Below are 25,418 nucleotides of genomic sequence, written 5' to 3' on the forward strand. Positions count from 1 at the left end.
AAAAAACGGAAAACTCTTTCGTCTAGCGAGTTTTTCGTCTTGCGAGGCATTCGTCTTGCGGGGCACCACTGTATTAATGGCGGCCGGACCTGGAGTCTCAAGTGCAAAATAAAGGAAAGTATACGCAGCAACTATAATTAAAATGAATACGTGTGGTTACAATGCCTGACTTGAGAGCAGGCAGGAATGTCTTCTCCTGCCCATGTGGCTTTTTGTCACATCTGAATTGGCAAATAAACTATTTCAAAGCTTCTAAAGCCTTCTGCTGTCAATGAACTTGCAAGGGGTTTTGGAGGGTTATTCTTGTGGGATAACCAGCCTCATATAACCAACATGCTTAAGTCCAGTTAATGCATGAAGGGGTTAATACCATAGCTTAAGTTTCCTGCCAGGCTTCCTGCCATGTCACTTCCTCTTACCTTGGGAGGAAATAGGTAATCAAGCCTAATGCTCCCTATCCCCAGTCTACCTGAGAAACTCGGCATGTCAAGAGCTGGTTGGTCTAGCTCAGCCACATGACTCTCACCAGCCAATAATCTAGGAACTTCTGCCATTTTGTAACAAAGCTAAGTTTTTCTGCTTGTGCGCGTTTTCTGACTGATGCACATTAATCTGAGCTCTGAAGATTTTGTAAGTAGCCCATTTTTAAAAAGTTACCAAATGTGAGGTCTTTTCCTATGCTGGGGGAAGCGGGGAACCTTGGAACAGCCTGTTTTAAAAGTTTAAAAGCCTATATTTCCATGCTTTACTTTGCTGCATTTTTTGTGACTTTAAATCTCTGCTGGGGTTCCCTCACCAAAAAGTACTTGCCCCAAACTTGGGTCTTGGCCATCCAGGAGTGTGTGTGTGTGTGTGTGTGTGTGTGTGTGTGTGTGTATTCCTGCATCAACAATTCTAGGGTACACTTAAGCTCATTCAAGGTCTGTCAAGCCTACTTATTACCCATGCAAACCACAAATGCCTCCATTTTCCCTGTGACCGCTCATTGCCAAAGACAGTCAGTAATGGAAATGTTTTTATGATCAGCCTCTGATTCGCCCAGAGGAACCCTTGGCTACCTCCCAAGACCCAAGAAACCCCCAGATCCTAGAAACAGGGTAGCCACCAATGGTATTCCATCCACTGGTGAAAGACATCCATTAAAGGAACAATTAGAAAAGTAATTTTTGATTATTCATCTTCTGCTGCAGCCGCCCCATGTTATGAATTCTGCTTCGGGGGGGGGGCAGTGGTTAACCCCTTAGATAGAATAAATATCAGGGGAGAGGGCTGAAGGGGAAAGAGGCGTTTTGGTTTTATGATTGTAGGCCTAGCTGAGAACTTTAAAACAGCTACGGCCTACAATATTGTCATAACAGATACAGTGGTACCTCGGGTTACAAACACCTCGGGTTACAAACACTTCGGGTTACAGACTCTGATAACCCGGAAGTAGTACCTCGGGTTAAGAACTTTACCTCAGGATGAGAACAGAAATTGTGCGCCAGTAATGCGGCAGCAGTGGGAGGCCCCATTAGTTAAGTGGTACCTCAGGTTAAGAACGGTTTCTTAACCTCCGGAACGAATTAAGTTCATAACCTGAGGTACCACTGTAATAAGAAGGGTTGGAATGTGTTTGCTTTGGCAGAATTTCAGAATGAATGCACACCAATATTTTGATATCTATGCTGAGGACTGATTCACACAATACTGTATATATTTGGGGTGTAAAGCTAAGATGTCTGAAACTAGGGACAGGGAAGCTGTAGTCCTGCAGATGTTACTGGACAACAACCCCCGTGATTCCCAACCACTGGCCACAAGCCCCCCCACCCTTGCTTTAAGCATACATCTAAAAAAGGAAAAACGAAAGACTACATGTCAGCAGTGTACACATTTATTATACAGGTACATGAATCACAGAGCTAACATTGGCTGCAAGTGCTGTTTAGGGTATGCTCAGTGGCAAACCTGGTTTTGCTGCTGCATAATGTGTGAAACACCCTGTTTTTACTGTCATCATGGATCACAAAGTAGAGCAGGGTGATGGATGCTTTGCAGAGAAGAAGTAGTAACCTCTGACTCCGTTTCTGGCATAAGTTGTCTATGCATTGTGCTTCAAATACTTCACATTGATTTCAGTGAAATATACACACCTATGGAATATTTATATAGCAATTATGAACAAGGATCATGGTTGCTTTTCTGCCAAGCCCCACAACGACATGGCAATAATACCGCTCAGCATTTGACTAAATGATGACTTGTATACACAGCTGAGTGCCAAAAATGGAATTATGCCTCCATTCTCAGGCTCATTTGTCAAACGTCAATACAACAATGGAGCTCCTGTTCAAGACTGAAATAGCTATAACTATTAACTTGTTAATAAGTGAAATAAACACTTAGAGTGTTGCTTTGGGGAGTGAAAATGAAAGAAAGACAGTTGTGTAGGCCGTTTGTTATAATGTGGGAATAAATGTACATAATCACTTGTGCTTGATCACTAAAATATCTCTCCATCCCATGAACACAAACATGAGTCATACACATCTCTGCAAAGCAACTGGGATCATAATGTGTACTTTTAGGAAAGCAGATCGTATTATTTACTGCATGAGATTTTGGCACCGCAAAATATATTGCTCCAATAATTCTCTTCCTTTTCCTTCCCTCTGCTGAACCCGATGGCTTATCTAACAGTAGCTATTTAGTGTGATAATGGCGTTTGACAGATTGGATACAAACACCATTGTCACACTCCACAGCTCCAGCAGGAAAGAGGCACTGAGGAGTGGGGAGACGTGCAGCTCTAGATTTCCGAAATTATAACCACAGGTACCTACAATAAAACAGAGAAAGGGAATACGTTTAAAGAGGTGAACATGATAAATTCTGTAGGTAGAAATCATTTCCATTGTGAATGCAAGCTGTTTGGCAATCTAGACGGTCAACAGTTGATAAACCAATTGACTCCAACCTATAAATGTGGCTTGGCTGGAACCAATTTAGCCATGCTGAGCCCAGCCTAGTAGCTCATGGTAAATGAAGCAGAAGGAGACTCTAGAATCCTGGTCAATACAGTAGGCTGTCTGGTCCATTCACTTTCCCTAAAATATTTTTTAATGACATTTTAGTTGTAAACTAAAATAGCCACAGCTTACTCGTTAAATCACAGCTATTGCTGAAGTCAGAGTAATAGAACTTACAATGGAAGAAACAACCAACTCTGCACTATAATTTCCCATTATATCAGCCTAATTATAACATATCATGTTTCAGAAACAGATAATATTCCAAATGAGCAATAGAAAGAAATTCTGCAGTGTGAACTCCTCTCATCTTTCTTTTGCTTTAGATCAGGCTTCCTCACCCTCGGCCCTCCATATGTTTTTGGCCTACAACATGATCCCTGGCTAGCAGGACCAGTGGTCAGGGGTGATGGGAATTGTAGTCTCAAAACACCTGGAGGGCCGAGGTTGAGGAAGCCTGCTCTAGATCTCAAGCTGATTACCCAGGATTTATCCCCCTGGTTTAGATCCCATACATGTTGCTCATGCCCCTTAGGGCAACATCCACCCCTGCCCTCTCTCTTGCCTTTGATGGGTTGTTCTTTAATGAGAGATGTGGGCTGAACCAGTGGTACTTTGAAAGCACTTTGAAGAAAATATCCTTAAATTCCCAGCTCCCAAACAGCTGTAGATTGAGTGAAGATTAAGGAGAACACAAATCTCGCATGGGTATGAATGTCAAATACTGTTGTTGTTGTTGCTGCTGCTGCTGCTGTTGCTGTTGTTGTTGTTATTGTTGTTGCTGTTGTTGTTTTAAACTACCCAAATGAGTAGATCAGGCTTTCTCCACCTTGAGTCCCCAGATGTTGTTGGACTACAACTCCCATCATCCCTAGGTAGCAGGACCAGTGGTCAGGGATGATGGGAGTTGTAGTCCAGCAACATGTAGGGACCCAAGGTTGAGAAAGGCTGTGGTAGTAATGGGACAGATGCAGAATGCAGCCCAGAGGGCCTGTGGCTAAGCAAGATGAGTCAGGTACTTTTCCGAATTATGTGATAATGTCTTCCGAAATGGAAATATTAGATGAAAATGCACCAGTTTGCAAAAAAAAAAAAAGATTAGGGAAAATGGCATCTATAAATGGGTATATTTGGAGAAAGGCAGAGGAAATTTCATCACAAACTGATATAGAAGTGTAGCAAAAAAAAAAAAAAAAAAAGAGAGAGAGAAATTAAAATAATCTGAAACTGACAGATATGTTCATACCTAATGGGACCTATCAGCCATTCAGGTGATGTGACTGGTGATGTGACATACCTAATGGGACCTATCAGCCATTCAGGTGATGTGACTGGTGACCGTGACCCAATAGGACCTGACTGGTCACAGCAACACACTATTAGCTGATTTAAAACCCTACATCGGGCACCAGCCTGATTCGAAGTCTTCCTTAGTTCTACATAGCGTGGCAGAAACGCAGTTGGCACTCAGGCCTGGATTATTTCACATGCCCTAAACTGTGGCATTGAGTTGAGTATATTGCATCGTTTGTGGCATCACACCCTGAAAACTCAGCTGGTGCGCAAACTCCTAGGGCACCTGTTGCACCTGAAGTATATAGAATTTTGGCTCCTTTATAGGGTACCCCTGCTCATTCCCATGCCACCATTTTGGGGGATGGAGGGAAGAGGCAGGGCAAACTACTGTGCATTACCATGTTGCATACAAATAGCATCTTTCATGTTACCCGGAAGAGAACTTGCTTTTTTCTCGAAGATAAAGGAACTGCTTGCTTGTTGAACTCTTGCGTCTTAATACCAAAGTGGGTTACGATCCATAAAATCACAGATGCATTGTGGGGTTTCTCTTGACATGGCTTTGTGGAGAAGTCAAGCCTTGGTTCTTGACGCACACTGTTGCAAATAGGAAAAGAAATAGAAGTTGGAAGATTGGAGATAAGTATTCCAGTGTCAGAGCTCCCCTGCCCTTTCTCCTTCACCCCCACCAGAATCGTGTTTCACTCTAATTTCAAAAGCCCCTTTGAAGAGAAAGAGAGAAAGATTTAACTAACCTGATTAAAGTGGCACTGTGGGTGTAAGGCTATTTTGTAAAAATGATTAGTTTTCAGAAGGAACAGGCATTTCATTTTCCTAAGTGCCCATTTTTTGTTCCTTCCCTAATGAAGGAAAACAATAAAAAGAGAGGTGTTTGTCAACCTTCGAGAAATGAAATGGAAAAGCTTGTCAAGGTGAGAAACTTGTTGGGGAAAGTGAAAGCCAATTTTCCCTTATGATACAGCAGGTTTGGCTTGCAGGATTCCATAGCGGGAAGGGGATGGCTTTTTCTGTTTTTTGTTGGAATGCTTCTGAAACAAAGATAATCGGGAACAGACACACGATTCTTTTCAATCTGGACAACCTTTGTGTCACAAACACCAGCAAGGGTTCAGCTCCAACCACACATTTTCCTCTTTGTGTAACTGGGCGGGGGGAACTTTTGCCAACTCACACCCAATATAGTACGTACTGGGGAAAAGTCAGAATCAAAGGTCTGGGGGTGAATCTGTAGTTTGAGGGTAGAGAAGAGATTCATGCAGAAGACCCTTTGGTAAATCTGCTTTAAAAAATAATGACCACATAGTTAATGACCTGGAGGGCCCCTGCCTGGGTTCAGTGGACAAATAGCCTGATCTGGTGCAAGGTGGCTTCTTCCTACGATCTGTATGTTGATAGTACTGGGTGTAACTGACTGGGATGTGGACCCACTGAACTGCATCCAAAACTGGGGCCAGACCTGATAGGGGCAACCCCAGTCACATGCCTGGTGGGATCTGATGTAACCATCAGAATGTGCACACAGCTGAGGGGAGCCAACAGAGTTGGCCCAAAGCATTGTGTTGCCTGAGAAGGACAAGATGGCACCCTCATTCCATTTATGGAACCAGAATAGACTGGCTGTGGAATATTACTTCAACTCTGGGGATGGGGTAACTGAGGGCTAACTTAAGAGGGCACAGGGTAGGCCGCATGAGCGTCAACATCTCTCTGCTGCTCCCCCACACCTTCAACATCAGCCACCTGAGGCAGCCTCCTCACTCCTGCCTAACAGTAGAGCCGGGCCCTAACCATTCTGCTGCTTCCCCTTGCCACTATCTACCTCATATCAGACATTTTTTCTCTCTGCTTGTAAGTACTGGAACCAGGCTGAGAATAATGCGCTTGCTGCAAAGGAAGAGAAGGGAGAGGGAACAATAAGTGTGGCTGTCTCCATCATGGCTAGTTTTAGCCGCAATGTTGACTTCCCCAGCTTGCTGTGTGAACAACCACACCACAGATGGTGAACATATTTATGTAAGTCACAGAAAGGCCGTTGCAGATGCAACATGGAGCAATGTCTGCTGAGGAGGCAGCAGATCAGGCCTCAAGGGAGTGTGACACAGCCATCGCTACCACTGCAGCAGCAGGCAATGCATTCCTTGCAGGCTGGATCTGCTGCCCCTGTGGATCCTGCCACCCAAGGCAGTCGCCTCAGCTTGCCTCATGGGTGGGCAAGCCCTGGCTCTGCCTCCATAGCTGGAGGCAGTTGGATATCTGTTATTGCCAACTGCACGAATCCTGCTTGTGGTTTCCCACAGACATCTGGTTGGCTGGCCACTGTCAGAACAGGGCTCTGGACTAGATGGGCCGTTGGCCTGATCCAGTAGGCTCTTTTTATGTTCTTAAGAGGAAGAGCTTCCCTCTGGCCTTGTTCTCTGCTGCTCAGAGTTGCAGTCTAGAGAGCCTGGCCTTGCACTGTCTTTCTGCTAAGCTTTCTGTCTGCGCAGTCATCTAAATGTGCACCCAACCACAAACCTTCTACTTCATTAAGGGACTGTTGTTATCATGCAAATCAGTGCTTTTAAAACTATGACGTGGTGGGTTAGCAATTCCCCAGCCCCAATGTGCCAGGGACAGGTACCATATGTGGTCCTTGAAGCATCCCACCCAACCTGGGTTATGATGGAATCACCACAGTCCAGCAGCCAATGGCTCACGGAGAGGCACCTGTCTGTGAAGCACCACTTGAGTAGCACTGATGTAAATCATGGTTCACCTTATGAAAGAACAATTATTGTTGTAATGACTTAAAAAACAAAACAAAAAAAGAGGCATTGTGCAGAATATATTAAAATACACGCTAAGAATTGGAAGAGAAGGCATATTATCTCACAGGAAACAGAACCATAGAATTGGAAGGGACACCAAGAGTCATCTAGCTCAACCCCCACAATGCAAGAATCGAAACATGCAGTCCCCCATCCAACTTGATGGGACCCTGCTTAGCTTTGCAAATGTGTGAGCAGTTTTACTGCTGAACCACTAACAGTGCGCCTTATACAGAGCCAGTGGCTCTCCTGGGGTTTTAGGGAGGGTTCTCTCCCAGCCCTACATGTCGGGGACCAAATTTGGGAAGCAAAGTAGATGCTTCACCACTGAGCTACAGCTCTGCCCTTTATACACACACACACACACACACACACACACACACACTGAAATAAATTAATCTTGAGGCATTTTTTTTTAAGTGGAAGATAAGCGGTTTGACGAATATCAGTGAGTATAAAGAGTTCCACAGAAAAGGATAAAGGATAGGAAAAGGTCAAGGGCATGGAACAGAAGAAAAGGTTTAACTAGCTTTAACTAGCGACAATGAACCAGAGGAATGCACAGGCAGGGGAGGCAATTATAGTGGGGCCAGAGATGAGAGATAAACTGGAGAATAAATACAGCTGAACGGAAAGGACAATATAAAACCTGACATACTAAAAGGAAAAGGTAAATAGTGAAGTGGGATCAAAATTAGAACAACATGACAACTTACTCCAGAATCCCCATCAAGTGATGGGGGGTTCTGCAGAAGCGATTCCTTAACGGAAAGATATTTTTCCAGAGATTTTCCTAAGGCCTCATCTGCCCCATACATTTAAAGCAGTATCATACCACTTTAAAGAGTCCCGGCTTCCCCCAAAGAATCCTGGGAACTGGGTGATTTGGTTGTTAGGAGGCCCGTATTCCACGAACAGAGCTACAATTCTCAAGAGTGCTTTAACAAGCAATCTCTCTTCTCGGGGAACTCTGATGAGGCCTGAGAAATAAATGATTGGAAACCATTGCAAAGAGGCCATTCAGCATTTTCACAGGAAAGCACTGTTGTCAAGTGAGCTAGAGTAGAGCTCCAGTTTGCACCAGTAAACAACACTCACACTGGGAAAACACAGTCCTTGTAAATCTGGTAAAAGTGGGAGGTATGAAAGAGTGAGTTATCTTGAGGGCCAAACTAAACGTTCGCTTAAATGCACAGGATGCATTTCATTTTATTTCTTTATTTAATGCATTTATATCCTGCTTTTCACTGTGAAAATTCCTTGGTAGCACTAAGAAAGCTGTTTTGCCAGTGAAAATATTTTTGCTTGTGCAATGGAACGTTCCCCCACTCACGTCCAGGCACCCTAAATCTGTTCTAGAGTTTCCCTCAACCCTCTGGAGTAGACCTGAGTAGAGTTCAGGTCATGCACAGAGGCAGAAGTGGAATTAAAGTCCCACCGTGGAAGTGGAAATCCTTGCTTGGTGACGGGATACATTAACAGGATACTGTACTATGGGAAGAATTCAATGCAGTGCTAAGGAGATTGCTCTATCGGTGCAAGAATTTCTGCTTGCCTGATAGAATTAGCTCACCTTTCCTCCAGACGCATGCGATTCTAGGATTCTCCCCCAACCCAAATTGGAGGGATACAGAGAGAAGAGTGAGGCGGGGGGAGCCCAATTGCACTAGCAGAAATCCTTGCACAGGCTTCTGCTACTGGGACCGATTAGCTGAGTCTGACCCTAAATGTCTCAAAGTACTTTGTATGGGTAGATGATGGTGGTGGTGGTGATGATGATGATTCTTACGGAGAAGTCAGTGAGCGAGGAATGGTAGCTTGCATTCCCACCCACCACCCACCTTGACTAAATTGCCCCCACTCCTTGTCCACAGATAGGAAGGAGCCTTAGAAAAAGCCCCATTAGCACCAACGGATACTCCCTTCCAAGGTTCCTAGTCAAGTTGTGTGTGGTGTGTGAGAGAGAACTAATCTCCAGTCCACTCATGGTAGAGTGAAGAGATAAGTCTCCACTCACACATGTAAGAATCACCCCTCTGCACCTATAAGCAAATGAAGATGAACGAGCAAAATTTGGCAAACATCTAGTTTGAGAGGTGAGAAAATAAAATGGACCAGCAATGTGGCAAGCCTAGTTGGGAAGGGGGTGTGAGGGAGAGCTCAACTTCCACCCTCCCCACAGCGTTATCAAGGACTCATCATAGTATAGCAATTACTCAGAGGGAAACAGAAAATGAACAGCAGAGAAATATTGGTTCCTAGGGTTTGTCATTCTTTCCAAACCTCATGGTTATTAGACGTGGAGGTGACAAGACGGCTGCTTGCTAGCAGAAGGGAGGAGAGGGCTGCTGAGGCCTGCTGGTAGCCCCATGGCAACGAATGCCCCCTACGTTCCCCTGGCATCCCCTTTGGTGGATTTCATGGCTGAAGGATGGCGTGGGAGCGACGTGAAAGCAATTGCTGAAAACCAGCAAAGGAAAATATCAGCGAGGAACAATTGCGTAGCTGACTGCGCTCCACGCAGGAGAAAGGATTTGAAGAAAGCTGTTGTCGTTTATATAAATCTAATATACTCCCTGATAAAAACCCAATCGTGCTTATTATTAGCATCATTATTTTGTCAATTTTCAAGTAGCTTTTGTTCTCAGGGCTCACTGGAGCTAATAGCAGGAATGCTTCCTCTCCAAAAACTGCACATTCAGAGTTAGTTAAAATATTAAAATTTGGCAGCCAGCTTGGTGGGGTGGGGGAGTCGCCGCAAACTCACAAAGCGCCCTGCCTTCTCGTCTGTCTGCTGAGAAAACAGCAACTTGCGGTTTTGCATCTTGCGGGTGAAGAGCTGTGATTCTGGGTAACAGCTCTGATGTTAACATGGCCCATGCAAGTGGGCCACTGACATGACCTGTCTTTCTTCCTCAAAGTCAGCATAATCACACTATTTATGGGAGGAAAGCTTTGAAAAGTATTTGAGGATATGATCGCGGTTGCCGCTAATGGCGCGTACCTCTCGGTACCAATTATCTACCCATCAGTTTGAACCCCTCATTCCTTTTTAATGAAACACGCGAAAGTGATTTCGCTTACCGTCCTGTGGGATTGCAGCATGATCTTATTTTTGTCTTGTGCTTTAAAGCTCCTTTGCTTTTGCTTTTCTCTCAAGTGCTGAACGCTGTTGTTCTGTCTATACGGTTTACTAGAAGAGGCATTCAGAGCATCTGTTCCCCAAACTGGCTCCCCCTTGGCCTTTATGGGATCCGGAGTTTTTAAGTAAACAACCCAGCCTGATAAGTCACTTTAAAATATTGATCCATGTGGGACGGCTTTCGCTCCTCTCCATGGCCGAGGGTGGTTTGCTTGGACGTAGTAAGCCAAGGGGGGGGGAGGGGGATAACTATAAGTTATTTATCCTCTTTGCTTGGGACAGAGTTGTAGAATCGGAATCGGGGGCTAAGAGAAGGGAATTGTTAGATTATGCCAGACCTACTGAAAAAAGGTTAGAGTATTCTGAAGGTTAGAGTATTTGGAATTCTCTTTCTGTGTTGGTTGTTTGATAATTGTTTGTAAATTTCAAAACCTGGAAAAAAAACCCTAAATAAAATGCAGTAAGGGAAAAAGAAAGAAAAAAGGTTAGAGTAGAGTATCTCAATGCAACCACATACAGTGGTACCTCAGGTTAAGTACTTAATTCGTTCTGGAGGTCCATACTTAACCTGAAACTGTTAACCTGAAGCACCATTTTAGCTAATGGGTCCTCCTGCTGCTGCTGCACCGCCAGAGCACGATTTCTGTTCTTATCCTGAAGCAAAGTTCTTAACCTGAAGCACTATTTCTGGGTTAGCAGAGTGTGTAACCTGAAGCGTATGTAACCCGAGGTACCACTGTACAAAGCAGAGATAATCCCAGAGGCCTTGTTCTGTAACACAGCAGATAAAACAGTAAAACTGTTTTCTGGACCACACGCAGATAGACTGCAGGTAGGGGCAAATATGACTGAAAACTCCTCCATATAAAAAAAACCCCTCTCCATATAGTAAGCAAGCACATAGGGGAAAGAGTTATTGTAAATAACTAATTTACTAAATGTGCTTGGAGTGATATCTACAGTGATCTTCCATTTGAGCCTTCACTTACAGTCTGGAATGATAGTATCAAGAAACAAGTCTTTTCTATACCAAGGGCTGTTTGTGAAGACCAGGCTCAAATTCCACTGAAATCCATGGATGTTAGTCACAACCATATCCCCGTTTCATGGTTGGAATGGGATGTGCAGCCCAAACTTAGGCTCCTTTACTTGAGAACACACCCTGCTAGTCAAATGGGACTTCCTTCAAATGGGATATAGCTCTGCAGCCAGTGGCTGGCATTAAAATAGTGCCAGGGTCAATTCTAGCGCTACACAGAGTAGTGGTCAAGACTGACTAGGGTTTATGAATTTCAATGTTATTTGAGTTCTTTGTTACTCAGAAAATATAACACACTAGCAAACCCAGAGACCTACAGATGAAGGGCAGTATACAAATTTAATAAATAATAATTTCATTACTGTGAAGTTCATCTAAACAAGCAGGCTTTGGGGAACTGACTGCTTTTGATGAAAGGGCTGCTGCCTTTCTTTATGTTTTAAGCAGATTTTATATATGTATATAGTTTTAATTCTATTAATGTTTAAGTGTTTTTAATTATTGTTTTTTTCTATGTTTTCGGCATTCATAGAGCGGCTTATTATTGGTTTCCTGACAATGGTGTTATTTGCAAATAGATTATTTTCCCCCTGGAAGGAAATAACACAGAGATGAGTGCTAAGCTTGCTGTCTAGTCTTCCAGAAGTGGCCTTTATGTTCCATGAAAGCACACATACAATGCAGAAATTAATAGATAGGAAACATCAGGAAAGTGGAATAATCTGTCGTGTGAATGCAGCCTAACAGAGTTATACAGCCAAATAGATTTGAAACAGCTGAGGAACTGAGAGCAAAGAACAAAAATAGCAGAGAAGCAACAACAGACCAGGGGAAGAAGAGATGTTGAGCAGCATCAATATAATACAAATATTTTATGGCTTTTTTCTTCACCATAGCTTGTTCACCAGCAACAAATGTGCTATTTTTGAAGCAGAATTCAAACCAGGGGGTTATTTGGAGTGGATGCATCCCTAACTTACACTTACCCTCGTTTGGGTGATTTGTCACTGGTGATCTTTTTGTTCTGTGCCCTTTATTTTCCGTGTTAATAATTTCCCTGTGTGAGTTCAGGGTGATACAGCATCTCGCCTTTGGTCGCTTGCCCACCTTGTTGCTACAGATGAGACTTTTGAAGACTTGTGCAATGAAAATTTTGCAAAGGGTATGGATTTCCCCCATCGCATGCAGCTGCCAACCCGAAATTTAGGGTTGCAAAAGTCATGTGTTCCCAGCTTGACCCAGTTCTTTGGAAGGTCATGCCAAGTAATTTTGAAACAATAGTCCAGATTCCATGAATTCACTTGCCTGCTTGCCAGCAGCCACTACCTCTCAGTCGTCTGGCCAATGCTTGGACTCCTTCCTCTCCTTCCGCTCCTTCCTCCTGGGCCGTGTTCAGAAAGTGGTGGTGGGGGATGAGTGTTCAGACCCCTGGGCTCTCACTTGTGGGGTGCCTCAGGGTTCTGTCCTCTCCCCCATGCTTTTCAACATTTACATGCAGCCGCTGGGAGAGATCATCAGGAGGTTTGGGCTGGGTGTTCATCAGTATGCGGATGATACCCAGCTCTACCTCTCTTTTAAATCAGAACCAGTGAAGGCGGTGAAGGTCCTGCGTGAGTGTCTGGAGGCGGTTGGAGGATGGATGGCGGCTAACAGATTGAGGTTGAATCCTGAGAAGACAGAAGTACTGTTTTTGGGGGACAGGAGGCGGGCAGGTGTGGAGGATTCCCTGGTCCTGAATGGGGTAACTGTGCCCCTGAAGGACCAGGTGCACAGCCTGGGAGTCATTTTGGACTCACAGCTGTCCATGGAGGCACTGGTCAAATCTGTGTCCAGGGCAGCTGTTTACCAGCTCCATCTGGTACATAGGCTGAGACCCTATCTGCCTGCGGACTGTCTCGCCACAGTGGTGCATGCTCTGGTTATCTCCCGCTTGGACTACTGCAATGCACTCTACGTGGGGCTACCTTTGAAGGTGACTCGGAAACTACAACTAATCCAGAATGCGGCAGCTAGACTGGTGACTGGGGGCGGCCGCGAGACCATATAACACCGGTCTTGAAAGACCTACATTGGCTCCCAGTACGTTTCCGAGCACAATTCAAAGTGTTGGTGCTGACCTTTAAAGCCCTAAACGGCCTCGGTCCAGTATACCTGAAGGAGCGTCTCCACCCCCATCATTCTGCCCGGACGCTGAGGTCCAGCGCCGAGGGCCTTCTGGCGGTTCCCTCATTGCGAGAAGCAAAGCTACAGGGAACCAGGCAGAGGGCCTTCTCGGTAGTGGCACCCGCCCTGTGGAACGCCCTTCCAGCAGATGTCAAAGCGATAAACAACTACCTGACATTCAGAAGACATCTTAAGGCAGCCCTGTTCAGGGAAGTTTTTAACGTGTGATATTTTACTGTATTTTTGGTTTTTATGGAAGCCACCCAGAGTGGCTGGGGAGGCCCAGCCAGATGGGCGGGGTATAAATAATAAATTATTATTATTATAATATTATTATTGGACTCACATGTGAATGCACATGACTCAGGAAAGGAAGGGGGTCAGCACTGGCCACATATAGAAGCTTGGATACTAAGCCAAGCCAAAATTTCTGCCTGATGGGTTTCTGGCGGTATTGAATGAATCAGAAGAGAAAGGTCACAAAGAGTGATGCTGAAGTATCATCATGGGGTTTCAAGGGTGAAAGGAATCTTTCAAAGTTATGCTTAGTTATCAACCCTTGCACAGATAAGAGTTGGTTATTCTTAAACCCCATTCAACAAACATATACCAAGAGAGTCAGGGGATTTTCCATTGCACCAACTGGTTTTTTGAAATGCAGGAAGCAAGTTTTGGAGGAAGAAAGAACAAGTTGAAAACGGATGTGGACTGAGAATAGGGTGACTTGCCCATCTCTGCCACAGGCCCACCAGAGTCATTGACCCTAATATGGCGTGGATTGTGCGTAGTTGCATGTGATTAAAAGAATATAAGAAGGTTCTGCTGGACCATAAAAAATATAAGAAGGTTCTGCTGGACCAGGCCAGTGGCCCATCGGGTCCTGCAACCCGTTTTTACAGTAGCCCACCAGATGCCTATGGGAAGCTCATAAGCAAGATCTGAGCACAACAACAATCTCCACTTCTATGGTTTCCAGCAAAGCGGGTTCTCCTTCATGGAGAGCACATGTTGCGGTGGGAGCAACCATGACCTCCCCTGTTGCTGGGCAGGTTTGTTTGGATGGCCATGAATTTGATTGGACACTGTCAGGGAACTGACATCGGAGCTAGAGGCGGAGGGAAGGCTCTCAAATGATGCTGGAGAAGGGCCCAGCAGGGAGAGAGGCAGCTCCGCAGATGGGGAAGCAAATCAACGCAACACCAGGGATATAGAGGGGCTGATGGGGGAATCGGCGAGAGGGCTCCAGGACTCTTCACTGGACACCAGCGGGGAGAGCACGGGTCCTCCGCTACCCACGCCCACCCTGCGCAGAAGACTTCCGCGCAGAGAGAGTAGGAGGAGACTGGGTGTCAAACAACTTTTATGTTGGAAAAGATTTAAGAAACGCCCACTGACGGATTTTGCTAGCGACTGAAACAGCCATGAAGTGAAGGGCTGCCCAGACTGAAAGGTTTAGCAAGGCAACAAAGCCTGGCGAGGCGGCAACTTACGCACGAGCAACCCATACACATTACAGACACCTTCAGTTGTTGCTGGGGAAAAGTTATTGTTGCAATTTTATTTGATTGATGGGGGTGCTATATATGTTCCCTGTGTGCAGCGTTGAGCTTCCTCTTTTCGCTGCGCACATCAGATTACCTGCCCACCCTCCCTTTATTTAGGGTTTGTTCATGCTGACCTTGCTATGCCTGTCATGGGGTCGTCTGCTTTGGGCAGGGGCCTGGTAGGAATTTTACCATTTGGCTGATTGGCTGGTGCCATTTGGGTTTTGCCTACTGCGTGGCAAATTGTCACAACTTGTAAGGTTGCGGTTAGGCATTGGTTAATTTTTGGTTGGTGGAGGGGATGTGGTTGGCTGCGCCTGCCCCTCCAATGCTGCTGCTGCAAGGGTATTCCGTTAAAGGAATCCAGGGGCTCTCCGTGCTTTTGTCCGAATCCCTGGCAAAGGGCTAGGGCCACGCAAGAGCCCCTGGGAGCATTTGGGGAGAGGTGAGAACCTGGTGCCCAGCTTTAATCTCTCCCCAAAATTGTTTATCCTTACTTCCGCAGGGGTGCGATTGTCAGTTCTGTTCCTACCTCCAAGTGGGAACAGATAGTCGCTAACCAGTGCCTAAGCAACCACTCACATACTGTAATTCAATAAAGTTGTGGCCAAAATTATGCCAAAAACCAAAACAAAAATGATCTTTGAACCGTGTTTTTATTCGGGGGTGTCTTGGGGGTCTTCGACACGCAGCCAGTATTTATGGACCACAATTGGAGTGAAAGTAACTGGATTAGTGAAAGTAAGATACACCAATTCATTATATTCAGGAGAAATTGCTTGCAAAAATGTGTGTATTAGGAGACTAACTACTGCTTTATTATTTATTTGCCACCCAGCTGTGTTGCCCCAGCCTCTCAGGGCGGCTTCCAGCAAAATATAAAAACACCATAAAACATCAAGCATTAAAAACTTCCCTATACAGGGCTGCCTTCAGATGTTGTTTTCTACAAGTCAGAGGATGTTACACAGGGCAGGCACCACTACCAAGAAGGCCTGGTTCCCTGTAACTTCACTTCTTGCAGTGAGGGAACTGCTAGAAGGCCCTCAGAGCTGGACCTCAGTGTCTGGGCTGGAAAAAGGGGATGGAGACACTCCTTCAGGTATATTGCACACTTAAATGCTGATGACTTTTCATGAGGACTTAAAAAAATAAATCACAAAATCATGGATCTGTGGTGAACTGACTGGGAAAATGAGCAATGGAGAGAAACAAAAATGAACAGATTTCTCCATTCCTGCTTTAGAGGACATGTGGAGAAAAGCTTCCTTTGAGTTTTCTCCAGCCTGGTTGCCTGGTCTTACACATCTGGTTACTGGAGAGGGACTCTTTGCTTTGCTCAGAGATCCTCTCTGTCATAGATGAAAGGACTGGAATTGGCTCTGCAGTGGAGCTAATTTCTCCCAGACATTAAGTCAGAGATGAAAACCTGAGGCCTTCCAGATGTTGTTGGACTCGAACTCCTATCATCCCTAACCACTGGCCATGCTGACTTGGACTGATGGGAGTCAGAGTCCAACAACATCTGGAGAAACACAGCATACCCATCAACATTTGTCTGATGAAAATAGGTGAAGTATACTCGGGAGTCGAGTGTGGATTTCATGCTCTTTATTCAGCTCATAGTAGTGAGGAATGCCAGTTACCCCGAAATGTCTGCTTTATATACATTATTTACACAATGGGCCCCACATGATTGGCTAATTCCAGGATTCTCCTGTGGGCCAATCAGGTTGCGGATTCACTTCCACCTGGAGTTGGATTGGGTGGCTCCTGTGAACCAATCAGACTGCTGCATTCTGGATCCTTTTGTTCTAGGACCAATCAGACTGCTGCATTTTGGATCCTATTCAACTCAGTACATAACAATAGGGATGTTCTATTCCATTATTATTATTATTATTATTATTATTATTATTATTATTATTAATACCCCATCTGTCTGACTGGGTTGTCGCAGGCACACTAGGCAGCTTCCAACATATATAAAAACATTATGAAACATTAAAAAACTTCCCTATACAGGGCTGCCTTCAGATGTCTTCTAAAGGCTGTATAGTTACTTATCTCCTTGGCTTGGAGGTCACATACCGTAACTCCAAACCCTCCAACATTTCTCCAATGAAGATAGGGACATTCTAAGGAAAATCGGGACATTCTGGGATCAAATCAGAAACCGGGATGGCTTCTGTATATCTGGGACTGTCCCTGGAAAATAGGGACACTTAGAGGGTCTGCCACAAGTTTCCTGTACGAGGCTGCATGGACTTTTTTCTTCTTGATGTCCCAGTTAACTAAAGTTATTTTGACAAGACTCATTGAAAGGAAATGAACTTATGATAGTCATGCATAACAGGGCTTAGGGACCAGTTAATTTTTTTATTGCGTACAGGCTGTACCATCTATAATTGTGGCTTCAGGGACCTGTGAACATCACACCTAGTACAGGCTGCATCACCTATAATCTTGGCTTCCTATTATATCATATGGAAGAAGCCTTTAAACTGCTAAAGGCATAAAAATCCTGAACAATCTTTTCGTGTGGCTGAGAGAGCATAACAATGCATCATTATTTCCAGAGCACTTAAGGTGCACTAGGCATGAAAATGTGAAGACAATTCATACCAAATCCCTGACCACACTTACTAATAAAGTTTGAGACAGTAGGCGTCAGAGAGGGAACAGAAAGAGACCATGTCAGTGTTGAGCAGAAGGGAATAAAACCGGAACGAAGAAAAGCTGCAAACCAATTACAATCCTATGTCTGTTCCCTCAGACAGAAGCCCCGCTGTTCTTTTTCAGAAGAAAAATAATCTACCCGTCTGAAGTACCTTAATGTCCAGCAGATAAACCCATTTGTCAGCTGGTGAGGAGAGGCAGTAACGTGCTTGTCTTGTGCCTAGATGAATTAAATTGCCTTTGTCCTGTGGTTCCTAAACTTCCTTCCCTCAGGGAAATTGCATCCATTTTGATGTCAAGGAATTCCTCTGAGCCAGCGGCAGTCATCCTGCCTCTTGAAGATGGGGACACTGTAGTATGCTTTTAATTTTAAAATAATAATAATAAGTCATATTATTTATAATGAATATTACTTACAATATGCCCGCCCTGTGGAACACCCTCCCATCAGATGTCAAAGAGATACACAACTACCTGACATTTAGAAGACATCTGAAGGCAGCCCTGTTCAGGGAAGTTTTTAATGTGTGACATTTTAATGTATTTTTAATCTTTGTTGGAAGCCGCCCAGAGTGGCTGGGGAAGCCCAACCAGATGGGCGGGGTACAAATAATAAATTATATTGTTGTTGTTGTTAAACTGCTTTGTTTTCAATTTGTATGTCTTGATTTTCTTTTCTTTGTTTGTCACGTTAGGCAAGGGTCCACAGCCCAGTTCCTAGCTGGCCAGGTGGGGCTCGCTAGCTCTGGGAGAAGGTGTATGATTCCTCAGCTGCAGTAGGCTCAGGACAGGTGAGGGTCACAGGCCTCATCAAGCCCAGATGCTGCAATCAAGTGCAAAAGGGAAGCCAAGCTGAGGTCTCTGCAAGACTCCAGGATCTCTGCAAGTGTTTGGTTTGGATTTCGGAAACATGGAATGACCCCAGACTTGACGTCCTGACTTGCTGGCAGGTAGGCCAGGGTTTTGGGACAGTGGGGTAGATTCCTGTTGACCCTCAGGGTTCTCTTTCAACGGGGCTTCTTTCTGAGGGAACACGCATAGGATTGTAATTGGTTTGCAGCTTTTCCTCGTTCTGGTTTTATTCCCTTCTGCTCAGCACTGACATAGTGTCTTTCTGTTCCCTCTCTGACGCCTATTGTCTCAAACTTCATTAGTAAGTGCGGTCAAGGATTTGGTATGAATTGTTTTCACATTTTCATGCCTAGTACACGTTAAGTGCTCTGGAAATAATGATGCGTTGTTATGCTCTCTCAGCCACACCAAAAAATAGTTCAAGTGGCCACAAAAACATCTTGTGGAATCAAAGCTATTGTTATTTAAGTTTAGAATAACTAAATATAGAAAAATAAACAAAAAGCAGAAAATGTGCACACATGTTGAGACTAGGAATGAGTTTAAAGGTTTCGGTGGGGGGAAGCCTTCACCTGGTGCTGGAAAGAAATGCCAGGCAAGCTTCCCTAAGCGTTCCAAAGCCAAGGTGCCACCACGAAGAAGGACCTGCCAGCCATAACTTGCTGCCCTTCCTCAGTTGGTAGGGAAGCCCAGAGGAGTGTCTCCAGGGTTGATTCCAAAGTATGAGCAGGTGCATGTGAACACAGCACAATCCTTCAGGTACTCTGACGCACAGCCACAAGAGTCATTAAGGTCAAATCCAGCACTCTGAACTGGGCCTGGAAGCAGGCTGGGAGCCAGGGCAAGTTGGCAAAGGACCGGCACAATGTGATGAGCGTGACGCCAGTGTAGCAGCCTCCTAGCAGCCATATCCCAAACTTTTGTTTCCAAACTGCCTTCAGAGGCACTCCCAGGTATAACAGAGCACAGTTGTCTTATGCTTGCTTAGTTCTTGCTTCCTTTGGCATTCTGTCTCCTCTGACATCTGACATTCGTCTCTTTGTTCCCTGCTGGCTTTAACCATTTTTCTTTGGTGTCCGCCCCCCCCCCTTACACTTTTCAAGAACAAAATGATCAGGCCTTTCATTCCTCATTGTATACAGACGGAGGCATTTCAGCTGCTTAATCTGTACCGCAATATAAAACTAGGCAAGAGTAGCAAACTCCGATTGATGAGGCTGTCTCTCTCAAGGAGTTTTACTAATTTATCTGCCAGCTTGATGACTCACAGAAAATGGTCGCTTAAGGTTCAGAGAAGAGCACGGCATTAACTCTGCTGCTGCTGCTTTCCCCTCGTAATCAAAAGCATCTGTCATTTCTCACTTAAGCTTTTATTATTAAGTAGGGTATTTTTCCCCTCAGAAAAGCCTGACAGGCTGGCAGAAGTAATTTAGATTCTCATCTCATTTTTTTTTTTTTGGTAAAAAATAAAATAAAATTGCAACTACTTTCAAGAGCCTTCATGTGCTGCTTTTGTTAATTATCCAGCTACAAGCCATTACTATTCAGGCTTGTTTGAAATCTCACTTGTATGGGATCATTCATTTTTTATTCTATATGTTGGCACTTGAATCAAGGGGATTATCTTAGTTATGACTAGGGAATGAATTGTTCAGCCCAATGGCATGTTACTTAGAAGTAAATTCCACTGTGTTCGTTCATTCATTCATTATTAACATTATTATCATGGCAGCAAACACATCAATAATAATGTTGCCATTTGCACCCTTGTAAGTGGGTTGCGCTGTGGGTTAAACCACAGAGCCTAGGACTTGCTGATCAGAAGTTTAGCGGTTCAAATCCCCGCGACGGGGTGAGCTCCCGTTGTTCGGTCCCTGCTCCTGCCCACCTAGCAGTTCGAAAGCACATCAAAGTGCAAGTAGATAAATAGGTACCACTCCTGCGGGAAGGTAAACTGCGTTTCCATGCGCTGCTCTGGTTCGCCAGAAGCGGCTTAGTCATGCTGGCCACATGACCCGGAAGCTGTACGCCGTCTCCCTCGGCCAATAAAGCGAGATGAGCACCACAACCCCAGAGTCACCCACGACTGGACCTAATGGTCAGGGGTCCCTTAACCTTTACCTTTAAGTGGGTTTAGGGTTGCAGCCTAAAGACCTGTATAAAAAAGTGGGTCCTATTGAGCACAATGGGAATTCCTTCCTAGCAGACACGCATTAGAATGTAGTGCACATCTCAGGATGGAGTAGCAAGTCTTGACCCAAAACCAAGGGAAAACACTCAGAACTGCCAATGTGGCCTGAAAGCAAAGGCTCATATAATGGGGAATTTGTGTGAATGCAGGGTTTTTTCAAGGTGTGGGATGAATGAATGTGTCACCTTTGACTTCTTTCAGTTGTCAATGTTCCTAAACATCAGTCCAGTTCTCCACATTTCCACATCAATTGAAGATGGGGGGGGGGGATCCCATCAAAACCAATCAACACTTTAGCATGCATTTCTAATATTTACATTTTTATGCAATTTTATACACAATTTTGCCAAGCGATTCCCTCCAATTTAATGCATCATGGTACATTATTTTCAGCAGTGCACACATTTTTGTGCACATTATTCACTTGGAGAACCGTGGAGTTCTTAAGGCAGCTTCGCATTAAAATGTCATCCAAACCGAAATGGTCCCCTGTTGATATTCAGAGCTAATTCCAACTTTGCTATCCTTTCCCTCATTGTGGAAGCTTCTAAAAGAAATGTTTGTGGGGCAGAGGCTCCATCCACGTGGGGCTGTGACATTGAGAAACGTGGCCAGCACATTTTTCTGCTCTGGTATGCAAGTGGATACCGTATTTTTTGCTCTATAAGACTCACTTTTTCCCTCCTAAAAAGTAAGGGGAAATTTGTGTGCATCTTATGGAGCGAATGCAGGCTGCGCAACTATCCCAGAAGCCAGAACAGCAAGAGGGATTGCTGCTTTCACTGCGCAGCGATCCCTCTTGCTGTTCTGGCTTCTGGGATTCAGAATATTTTTTTTCTTGTTTTCCTCCTCCAAAAGCTAGGTGCGTCTTGTGGTCTGGTGCGTCTTATAGAGCAAAAAATACGGTAGTTCTGTTTCCCACTCAGTCATCTCACAGACCAGAAGGAGGGTAGCAATCAGGAGAGAAAGAGTCATGTCACTAACTCCTTCTCACATTTGGGAAGGCTGCATTTGATGGAATGGCGCAGTCCAGAACCAAGGTCTCAGGACCGAGCAGTCAGGATTGTGGATGGTTAGCAATCCCACCCATCTGCTGGTGCCCCCACACAACCTCAACAAATGTTCTGTGAAGAAGATAAAACCACGAGTTTAATGTTCCCCATTATCCCTGTTAGATTTCTGGAGCATCTAATTGCACAACTATTCCGAATGTTGCTGATGCCCTGTGATGAAAGAGAGATGAAGAAATCCCTTTTATTTGCTTGGGGCTGATAGCGATGGGGCAGATCATGCCAGGCCCCGAAATAACGGGTTGGCTGGACAGTGTGACCCCTCGTTCATCAGACTCCAGCCCTTTGTGACAGCGCTGTCCAAACAATCCTATTCAAACAGAGACCGAAAGTGCAGGCAACATGTAACACAAACAGATATATACACGCACACACAAATTACTGCCTGGTACTGGGTTACCCCAAATCGACCTGCTTACCACATGTGTCCAACTGGTCAAAAGGGAAGGCATTTCCAGTAAGTGTGTGTTTAGTCCTTCATGTCCTGAGGCTCTTCCTTCACAGTGGGTTATATATCAGAGCCTCGCCTGGATCTATTGCATAAAAATGAGGTCTCAGCAGGCTGCAAGTAGGCCACAAAGAGAAGTGTGTTAAGAGTCCACGAAACTCAATTGTTCATTAATTTTTTTGGTGATTGTTTTTTTTAAACCAACGACAACAGCCCAACAAATAAACCAGGACTGGCCGGCACCTCTATTATTAATACTTTTATATAAGAGCTTTTATTTATATAAGGCTTACATAAATATAATTTATATAATATTTCTTAGTCACTTGAGGCTATCTCCTTGAACTGGCTTTTGAGCTTTCCCAGGCAATTGGAAGGGATAGCTGTAAATTCCTAGGAGGAAACTGGGTCATTGGCTACCTAGGGTGAGAAAATTGCTTCGATTCTAGAGCTTTGAATGCTGGGACATTGGGGCACTGCACTAGGCTAAAGTAATATTTCCATTCCTGGGTGCAGGCATCAGGTATTTAGGAATCCAGGGAAATCCATGAGCAGAATGGCTTCTACTTCCACAATGGGACTTTCCCTCATCAAGCCACTCAGCAGTTCCAGGCAACATCACTAATCTGCTCTGAAGGGCTGAGGGACAGAGTTTGGGGGTGTACAGGGACAGGAAAACAGGAGGAGTCACGTTGTACAAGCAGAAGACATCATCATCATCATCATCATAATTTATTATTTATACCCCGCCTATCTGGCTGAGTTTCCCCAGCCACTCTGGGCGGCTCCCAATTGAGTGTTAAAAACAATACAGCATTAAATATTAAAAACTTCCCTAAACAGGGCTGCCTTCAGATGTATTTTAAAGATAAGATAGCTGCTTATTTCCTTCACATCTGAAGGGAGAGTGTTCCACAGGGTGGGTGCTACTACCGAGAAGGCCCTCTGTCTGGTTCCCTGTAACCTCACAATGAGGGAACCACCAGAAGGCCCTTGGCGCTGGATTTCAGTGTCTGGGCTGAACGATGGGGGTGGAGACGCTCCTTCAGGTATACAGGACCAAGGCTATTTAGGGCTTTAAAGGTCAGCACCAACACTTTGAATTGTGCTTGGAAACGTACTGGGAGCCAATGCAGATCTCTCAGGACCAGTGTTATGTGGTCCTGGCAGCCACTCCCAATCACCAGTCTAGCTGCTGCATTCTGGATTAATTGCAGTTTCCGAGTCACCTTCAAAGGTAGCGCGCATTGCAGTAGTCCAAGTGGGAGATAACTAGAGCATGCACCACTCTGGTGAGATAATCCACGGGCAGGTAGGGTCTCAGCCTACTTACCAGATGGAGTTGGTAGACAGCCACCCTGGACACAGAATTAACCCATGCCTCCATGGACAGCTGTGAGTCCAAAATGACATTACACAGCATAGAGAGATACTTAGTGCTACGTTGAATATAGCCCCCATTTCTTCTGGGTCCTCCTTGGAGTGATCAGGCCCACAACACATCTGGAGGGAGTGACTCCAGCTCTCTGCTTCTCCATCCCAAAAGGATGATTCTCAGTGAGCTGAGACTATATGCAAAAGCTTACAATGTGGCCCATTACAATATTGGTCTGTGGATGTGTGGAAGCAAGCTTCCTTCACTCACATCCGCCCCTGGCTGGATCCATTCACTGGGGCTCTTAGGAGAGCTGAAAGTAGGAAAATAATTTAAGAAAAGCTCTGCTGGATCAGACCAAAAGCCACTTAGTTCAGCATCCTGTTCACGCAGTGGCCAAACAGTTTGCCTTTGACCTGAACGAAACAGCTCTCTTCCCACTTGTGACTGTGTGTCGAGGTCCCCAAGCCACCCCTAAATAAATCCACACTTCACGCCATAATTTTTGTTTAAGGTTTTTGGCATAATTTTGGCCACAACTTTATTAAAATACAAACATTGTGAGTGGTTTCTTAGGCATTGGTTACGACTATCTGTCCCCATCCAGGGACAGAACTGACATCCGCAAACCTGCGAAGTCAGTGAGGGAAAACATTTTATGGGGAGTAGATGGAGCTGGGTACCAGACCCTCAGCTCTCCCCAAATGCTTCCAGGGGCTCTTGTGTGGCCCTATCTCCCTTTACAGGGGTGCGGACAAAAGCATGGTGAACCCCTGGATTCCTTTAACGGAATACACTTGCAGCAACTGCATTCTAGGGGCAGGCACAGCCAATCCATTCCCCTCCACCAACCAATTTTTTGTGGCCAAACAGTTTGCTTCTTGGAAGCCTACACGCAGGACCTGAACGAAACCGCTCTCTCCCCACTTACGATTCCCAAAAATCATACTTCCTGTGGTTTGTACACTCATTCCTGTCACCCTAACGCCAACCCTCTGGGAAAAAAAAAGATCACCTGTCTCTAGTTGAAGAATTCTCTCTTTCTTTGTCTCTCCCATGCGTGCCTAGGAAGACTGCACTTAAGCTAAGACAAGACAAGTGATAAAAGCCTCATTATTCTGCCACGCTGATAAATACTTAGATTCTTATTAAATACGACAAATTATGAAGGCTGATCAGAATCACCATCCACCGCAATCTTCAAAAATAACAGCCACTGCTGTCAAAGCTGCTCAGCTATTTTTCAAATCCAGTGACAGCCCTCCCCTCTTCCGCCTCTCGCGTTAGTAAATTGCTTTGGATGAGTTGCTTCGCTGGGGACAGAGATGTTTCCTTTCATTTATTTCAGATGCACTTGCTGTTAATCCCCGATGGGGAGTCGTTGCTCTCATGTTCTGCCTCAGTATGACGAGGTAACTTCTCCGATCTCTTTTGCAACGGAGATGTAAAATTTCCTGGTCATTTTGCATCCCCCCCCCCAACTCAAATCCATGGACATTAATTCTAGAGAAGGTGTGTTAGCTGTGATGTAAATGTTACTTGTCAGATGCACTTAGAGCTGAATCCAGAGGCGCTTCTGTTTTGCTAATGCCTATCATTACCGCTACAAGACTTCATTCCCATGCATGCCTTTTTTCAAAGTACAGTGGTACCTCAGGTTACATATGCTTCAGGTTACACACGCTTCAGGTTACAGACTCCGCTAACCCAGAAATATTACCTCAGGTTAAGAACTTTGCTTAAGGATGAGAACATAAATCATGCTTCGGCGGCACGGTGG

At 44.9% G+C, this 25,418-nt stretch overlaps 2 long non-coding RNA genes across 2 annotated transcripts in view; one reads left to right on the forward strand and one right to left on the reverse strand.

Moving 5' to 3' along the window:
- The first annotated feature begins 283 nt into the window (after positions 1–283).
- LOC310689077 overlaps positions 284–25,418 on the forward strand; it is a 39,649-nt gene continuing 14,514 nt past the window's right edge. Inside the window, exons 1-2 of the long non-coding RNA XR_014517282.1 lie at positions 284–630; positions 18,398–18,652. This is a non-coding gene — a long non-coding RNA (uncharacterized lncRNA). The remainder of the gene's footprint in view (positions 631–18,397; positions 18,653–25,418) is intronic.
- On the reverse strand, positions 1,861–10,372 carry LOC310689076. Its single transcript, XR_014517281.1, has 3 exons — positions 10,220–10,372; positions 4,739–4,904; positions 1,861–2,821 (listed from the first exon to the last, which is right to left on the reverse strand). It is a non-coding gene; the product is annotated as an uncharacterized lncRNA (long non-coding RNA).

This window comes from Podarcis liolepis (assembly GCF_965112155.1).
Source record: "Podarcis liolepis genome assembly, chromosome: 11".
In the NCBI taxonomy this organism is placed as follows: Eukaryota; Metazoa; Chordata; class Lepidosauria; order Squamata; family Lacertidae; genus Podarcis; species Podarcis liolepis.